We start from the raw sequence: 7,963 nt of genomic DNA, 5'->3' as shown, positions 1-7,963 counted from the left end.
TCCGGCCGTGCTGGGGCCACGTCCCACATACAGCAACTAGCAGGATGTGCAACTACGACATACAACTATCTACTGGGACCTTGGGGAGAAAAAGGGGGAAAAAAAGGAGGGGATTGGCAATAGATATTAGCTCAGGGCGGGTCTTCCTCAGCAAAAAAAGAGGAGGATTAGGCATGGATGTTAGCTCAGGGCTGATCTTCCTCGCAAAAACAAAAACAAAAACAAAAACAAAAAAAACAAAGGGAGGAAAGCCAAAGAGATATACCAGTTTCCAGAATTTGCCCCAGGGCTTTGCAACCAAAACACCACCCCACTTCTTTTTGACGTGACTACACCCTGTCTCCTCCAGGCATTGGAGTCTCTCCTGTATATGTACAAACATTTGTCTCTATGACAAAGTTTCATTGTCAGGGAGTTTCTAGATAGGGATCGCTAAGTTAAAATCCCAAATTATATGCGTGCATCCACCCTTATATTATAATTACTCTCTTGGGGCTTTTAAAAAATAACTACACACATCAACAGTTTCACAACTGCTTCAGTGAGTGGTAAGATTAGTAGGCAAACTCCTAGAGAAATTATGCAGGTGATCACAGTCATTAATGTGCACATCATTAAAATGTTTGAATGTTGTCATGATGGGACCAAGAGGCCAAGTTCGAAGATTCCATCAACCTGATGCTGTTAGCTCAGGACTTCAGAGCTAAATTAAAGGGATTTGTAATGGTTGCTCCTTTAGCTGTATCCTGCCTGCTTTGGGGTTTTCCCTCATTAAAAAAAACACCATGCAGCATTCTGGAGGAATATTAAGGAATTTTCCCTTTAAGAACCACAGCTAAAATTACAATCTGGTAGCTGCTTTTTAATGTCTTTATATGATAACTAGTCATCAACAATTTTCTTCTCTATTAATTTCACTTTGGTCAAATATTTCCCAGAATAAAATTAGAAGACAGGAATTTCCTGCATATATGTAAATTCATTTATTATGAAACAACACACAACATCATAGACTATTAGAATTGAGACAGATCATAGAAGGGTTGATTTTACTAATGAATAGACTATTTGGTCCAGGACGTGAAGTGACTTGCACGTTCTGGTTGTGTAGGGCCTGCAAATTTCTGTTATTATCGGGTCCTTTACTTCAATTTCTAACTCAAATTAACATTATTTAAGTGATCAGACAGTTCATTGAACAATACTTGATGCTTTGAATAAGATGGGTTTGCTTTCTCTCTCCATTCCAGGCTCTTTTTAGCTGTCTGTCTTTCTGGCCAGGTGAAGGATAGGATTGGTACAGCAACTCACTTTAATAGGAGTGGTAAATTTGCCTAAGTCTAAATCAAAGCTTACCCAACTAGGCCCAGAACATCCTTCTATTTATTGTTGACACAATATTTTTGCATTTGTTGATTCCTTATTTTTTATAGCCTTTTTATTGTGCTTGTGTCCTAAATTTCATCTTCATATGCTCCTCAGCACTCAGGCTATAAAAATGAACAGTTTCATCACCAAAGGCTTTTTAGAAATAAAATAATTATTACTTTTTTTCTCATTATATGTGTTTATTTTATACATTTTGAAAAATAAATTAAAATAGAAGAAAAAATTATTTGTATATTAAATAATCATATTTTTTTTGAGGAAAAAGAGACTTGTGTTTATTCCTTTTTTTTTTGGTGAGGAAGATTGGCCCTGAGCTAACATCTGTGCCAACCTTCCTCCATTTTGTATATGGGATGCTACCACAGGATGGCTTGATGAGCGATGTATAGGTCCACACCCAGGCTCCAAACCCATGAACCCTGGGCCGCCAAAGCAGAGCATGTGAACTTAACCAAAGCAGAGCATGTGAACTTAACCACTACGTCGCTAGGCCGGCCTCGTGTTTGTTCTTAACCTATAAATAGTAAATAAATGCTCATTGCAGAAACATCAGACAATACTGATAATAAAAAGAGAGGTTAAAAAGTAATCTAAACTTCCTGTAGAGTTATCCATTACTACATTATTGTGTGGTATTTTTTTTTTCTTTGTGTGTGTGTTTAGTCAAATGGTTGATTTTCAGGATAGGAATAGTTTAAGAAATATATTTCATATCTTTTTTCTTCCATTTATACCTAGTTACAAGCATTTCTTCATTCTTTAAATGGGCCTCAAGGTCATGATATTTAGTAGTTATATAACAGTCAAACAGATAGAAATACATATTTATCTAACCAGTCTCCAAGTGACAGAAGTTTAGGTTAGTTTTTCATTTTGTTATAAATAATGCTGTAATGAGCATTCATGTACATAAATATTTATGTTTCTCTCTGACTTTTTTAGGCCAAATTCCTTGAAGTGGTATGGCTAGATAAAGAGAATTTAAGCTTTTAATACACGTTATGCATCACATAATGACAGGGATCTGCTTAGGCAATTTTGTTATTTTGTGAACATCATAGAATGCACTTACATAAATCTAGATGATATAGCCTACTATGCACCTAGGCTATATGGTAGTAATCTTACGGAAATACTGTTGTCTATGAGGTCCATCATTGACTAAAATGTATTTCTGTGGTGCATGACTGTATATATTTTTGAATATATTATCAAATTGCCTTCCAAAAAAGTTGTACCAATTTATAAACTGACCAATAGTTTTTAATTTACCCTTACTGTCCGCAACACTAAGTATTAACATTTTTTTTAATACTTGATGCTGGTTGGTGAAAAATGGTATATTCTTATTTTAATTTGCAACTTTTTATTACAAATAAGACTAACATCTTTCAATGTTTTCACTCTTTATATATCGTCTTCTATGAATTGCCAGTAATTTACTTATTTTTTCCTATTGAAAATGCTTATCTTGGGCCAGCCTCGTGGCTTAGCGGTTGAGTGTGTGCCCTCCACTGCTGGTGGCCCGGATTCGGATCCCAGGCGCACACCAACGCACCGCTTCTCCGGCCATGCTGAGGCCACGTCCCACATACAGCAACTAGAAGGATGTGCAGCTATGACATACAACTATCTACTGGGCTTTGGGGGAAAAAATAAATAAATAAAATTATAAAAAAAAAAAAGAAAATGCTTATCTTTTATATTCATATATATATATATATAAAGAACATTAACACTTTGTCTGCTTTGTAAATATTTCTCCTCTTTGTAAGTTGCTTTCTCATCTGGTTTACATGTTTTTAGGAGTAGATTGTGGTGGTAGTAACCATATTTTGGGGAGAAAATAGACAAAGACAGATGATTGATCTGGGAGGAACTGATTAAGTTGGGGGCATGAATGGGGTATTCAGATTGGATTAGAATGAGGATGATTGGTTCACTCTTTTGGACAATGAAATTATAATTTTGGGACTATACCCTGTACTATTTCTAAATCTCAAAAACACTCTTTAGACTACTGTCATCATACTTAAGTCACAGAGCTACTATAGTGGCACAGGCAGGATTACAAACCAGGTTTGTCCAATGCCAGGGTTTATTCTCATGATTACATCACACTACCCCTAAAGATTATGTAAGTGTTTTTTTGTAAAGAAGCAGAAAAACGAGCCTCCTTATGCTTCTTCAATGTTTTCAAATGACTATGTGATATTCCATACAGTTGATGTTCCATAAACTCACCATGATTGAGTTTATCTCTCAACTGCATAGTTGAGGACATAAAGAAACAGAAAGAATAAATGTCTTGCCCAAGATTACTCAGCTAGTAAAACTAATCCAGGAAAAGAGGAGAAGGCCAAGAACAGTCAGATCTATTTCTTCAGTCTTTTTACTTTTTGTTTCTTCCTTTGCTTTTTATGCCTATAAAGTTCTTCTCTGCCTATGAGAAGATGAGAGAGAATTATGTTTTCTTCCAATTGCTTCTGGTGCTTGTTTGTATATTTATATTTAACTCAAGGCAATCTGGAATATATTTTTGTGAGATAAATTAATTAGAGGTTTTTTTTTTAAGGGGAGGACTTGGTGAAATGATTAGAAGTTTTATCTGAAAGAATGTGTACATGATAATAGCAGAGAAGTATTTGAAAAGAAGAAGAGCATTGGAACAGAGAATTAATATTGCCAGAAAGTAAAAAATGATAATTATGCAATAATTAAATCAGCATTCACTGTTTTAAAAAAAAAATCAGCTCTGTTCAGTATAAAGGAACAATTAAAGTGATATAAAAATCTATTTTTCTCAAAGAGCGCATTAGTTCATTAATTTGGGATTTGATGATTTTTCAGATCTAAATAATACCAAAATAATAATTAAAAAAATATAAATTTGGGTCGGCCCAGTGGCCTAGTGGTTAAGTTGGCACGCTTCGCTTCGGCGGCCCAGGGTTCGCAGATTCAGATCCCAGCACGGACCTACACACTGCTCATCAAACCATGCTGTGGAGGCATCCTACATACAAAATAGAGGAAGATTGGCACAGATGTTAGCTCACGGACAATCTTCCTCAAGCAAAAAGAGGAGGATTGGTAACAGATGTTTGCAGAGGGTCAGTCTTTGTCATCAAAAGGAAACAAAATAAATACAATTGCCCCAAATAAAAATCAATGAAAGCCTAGTGCTGGCTTCTGCAGCATATGTACTGAAATTGGAACCATACAGAGAAGATCAGCATGGCCCTGTCAAGGATGATACACAAATTCGTGAACTGTTCCCTATTTCTCAATTATGCAAGATGAATATTATACCTCAATAAAGCTGAAAAAAAAGTCCAAGCCTAAAGTTTCTCATAACAAGCTGGCCCTTAATGAACTGTGACAGTGAAATAATCCTTTTGGACATGGTGCAATTGCTATAGCTATAAACATAGGTGTCATGACAAATGGTGGCTGCAGAGGCTCCTGAGCTGACGAGCACACACTCATCGCCTTTGTTTATGTGGGCGAGGCACCTTCTGCCTGCTCCAGAACCCCGCCTATTTGCAAAGTGCAGCTGAAGGCAGGATGCTGTCTTCCCTCTTGACCAGACTATCTTTCTACATTTGTATTGCAAAAGGATTGGGTCATCATGGGTTCTGTCTTCTTCCTTGCTTTGCTGGGATTTGAATAAGTAGGCACATCTCCCTGGAATTATGAAGATGTTAAAAAGAGGCCTCCAGGTGGAAATCATTTGGCCTTGACATCATGTAGAAAAGAAAGGAGAGGCTGGAGAGATAATAATCTTAGAATTGAGGAGTATTACAAATAGAAGGAAAGATTTTCTCTCAATCTTCTATTATTCAACCAAAACCCTATAAATATATACGTGGTTTTCAGGATGAGGAACTCAATACCAGAAATGGAAAACTAAAGGCCAGCTATGAGCTGCAAGGTTTAGGGGACTTATTTGCTACGTCGTTTTTTGCCTGAATGACATTTACAACAGGGGAAATGTGTTTCCTTCTAAGAAAAGCAAGCTTGGCAAGATACCAACTTTTCTATAGGAAACAGTCAATTCTGTTTTTCCGCTTCTAATTCCCCCAGATTCTTAAATAACATCTGTTTTCTAAATTCTCCAAATGGTAGTCTAGATTAAGAAGGTTTCATCATCTCCACTGAAAATGGAGTTTTGCTTAAGTGAAGAATCATGCCTTATTTGTAGTAATCAAACAGTTTGAGTTAAGGCTCCCCACCCCACCCCACCCCTGCCACCTCACCCAGATGAAGGATATTAATATAGAAAAGTCTGCCACTTTGGCTTGCCAAATTTATAGAAAATCCAACTTACAAGTGCTAGTTTATGAGGAAAGACATCTGTTTATTTTGTCTTTGCACTTTCTATGGCACCTTTTAGCATAAAGTATTATGCATTTCATTTTTCAATAGTAAAACAATAAATACTTATTCAACTGAGGGGTCTAATCAAGGGAAAACTTAGTTAATTTTGAGACCAGGAGGCAAAAAAACAAAGCATGTTACAAACCTTACTGATTATGTCTTCCTTACTTTGACCATTGGCCATAATTTAGTTGAAGCATAGACATTTATATATCTAGTGTTAAAAAAGGTTATAGAAAGATCCCTCCAAATGTCTTAGCTTTCTCTTCTGGGCAGACTGTATAAAGGCATTATAGAAAGTAGATATTTCCTTTTACCTTGTAATATTTTTCCTTCTGCAATGTGAGAGGAAAACTTTAAGATCATAGGCTGACCTAAGAAAAATGATTTATTCTTTTGGCAAATATTTCTAATGCATAATTTACTTTGACATACCTCTGTGGATGCAAGCCTCTGTTGTGTTATATAAATGAATATTTTCAAATCATTTTTCAGGAGGAATAGCAAAATAGATGTACCTACATTACTTTTCCTAAAGCAAAGTCTCTAATTGCATACGTGCCATACTGGCACATTTTCTGTAAGGGCATATGTCACATGTCAGGATTTTTGCCAAAGTTAGTTTCTTCATATCATTCAGTATTTGTCATGCCTAATGAGGGCTTGTGTATACACAAGTGAATGTGTCAGAACCATTTGGCAATTAATCCATTAAAAACATTGCTATACTGCTTTTAAAAAAAGAAACAAAAGGACAAGACAAAGTATTAATGCATATCCCTTTTCAGTGGCAATAAAAGAGATATCTTAAATTATTTTAAACTCCAGGTAAGGATATAAATTAATAAATAAATAGTGGGAGAGCAGGTGAGAGAGAGTTTTCAGATGAGACAGCCTTGGAATGCTATTTCTTTCTTCGGACAAGACTTACTATTTGCCTGACTCCTAGCTTGGTTGGTTGGAGAGAAAGGGACAACTTTCCATTGATTGTAATGATCCCCAGTCATCCTACTCCTTTTTTAATAGATTGATGCTATCCTGGGATGGTTTTACTGGCTCACCTGTTTCTTGGTTGTCATTGCCCTCATTTAATTTTACCTGTTGTTGTTCTCTCACAATGCCTGTGCCTGAGGTAACAACCCACACTTCAGCTGCCAAGGTCAGCAGAAAACAGTTTGCCAAAGAGGGTGGTTCTTCCAGGCTGGTACACCGAGTCTACATAAGGGCCCGAATGGGCTATGATGATAACTGATAACCTCAAAGTTATCTTGTTTTCTCTTTCTTCAGCTTTTCCACTATTTTTTTTTCATACTCTGTAAAGTTATACATGCTAATTGGAAAAATTTGAGAAGATGAGAAAGAAAAACAGAAAAAATTAGAATGTACATCAATTAGTTAAAAAAAAAACTCAGATTATACAGAAAATAAAAATGGAAAGGAAACATTTCAAAATATCATTGGAATAATGATATCCTGGTCGTCTTCTTCCTTCTTCTTCTTACTTCCTCTTTCTACCCACCCTTCTTCTTTCCTTTCCTTCAAGTAATTTCTAAGATAATCCAGGATCAAGAGTATGCAGTTACAAGGCATTCTACTCCTGACTAAGAAGAACATACATTCACTCTCTCTATTTCAATAGAAAGATAAATCTGTATACTATACACATGCTCATATGTAAATTTTTAGGATATATGTATCACATATTCTAGATTGAGTTAAAACACAAGACCATAATGTGAGGCCCCCACATTAGGAAGTGCTTCTAGGAATAAATATTTGTTACATGAATATATGAATGAACCAACAGCTTACTGTGTGCCAGATTCTGTGATGTTCTTTAAACAGTTAATCTCATTGAGTCCTCACAGTGAAAAGGATGGGAAACATAGCCTGATAAAGAGATGCTTGTTGACCTCCTGGCAGGACCTTATTCTTTATTCTTGCCCTAAACCTGTCTCCAAAACAGACTTCGTTATCAATTTCATCCTTTCTGATTTAAGCAGGAGATTTTCTATCTCCCTGTATTGAGTAGGGTCAACATATTAAAATAAAAAACAAAAAACCAAAAAACTTTGGCAAGGAATATCTGTTGTGTCAGCAAACATCATGAAGATGGGAGACAGTCAGCTCTGGGCTATTTGGAGATCATTTAGACAACTTTCCATGCCTGGGGTACATCCAGAAACAAACTGCTAAA

At 36.0% G+C, this 7,963-nt stretch overlaps 1 non-coding gene across 1 annotated transcript; it reads left to right on the top strand.

Annotated features, from left to right (window-relative positions):
• The first annotated feature begins 4,568 nt into the window (after positions 1 to 4,568).
• Positions 4,569 to 4,673, top strand: LOC131409864 (U6 spliceosomal RNA). The gene has a single exon (XR_009221053.1). It is a non-coding gene; the product is annotated as a U6 spliceosomal RNA (small nuclear RNA).
• Positions 4,674 to 7,963: the final 3,290 nt, after the last annotated feature.

The sequence above is a fragment of the Diceros bicornis genome, chromosome 8 (genome assembly GCF_020826845.1).
Source record: "Diceros bicornis minor isolate mBicDic1 chromosome 8, mDicBic1.mat.cur, whole genome shotgun sequence".
NCBI classification, from domain to species: domain Eukaryota; kingdom Metazoa; phylum Chordata; class Mammalia; order Perissodactyla; family Rhinocerotidae; genus Diceros; species Diceros bicornis.
Note: the sequence above shows the minus strand (reverse complement) of the source record. Positions and strands in the feature narration are given on the sequence as shown.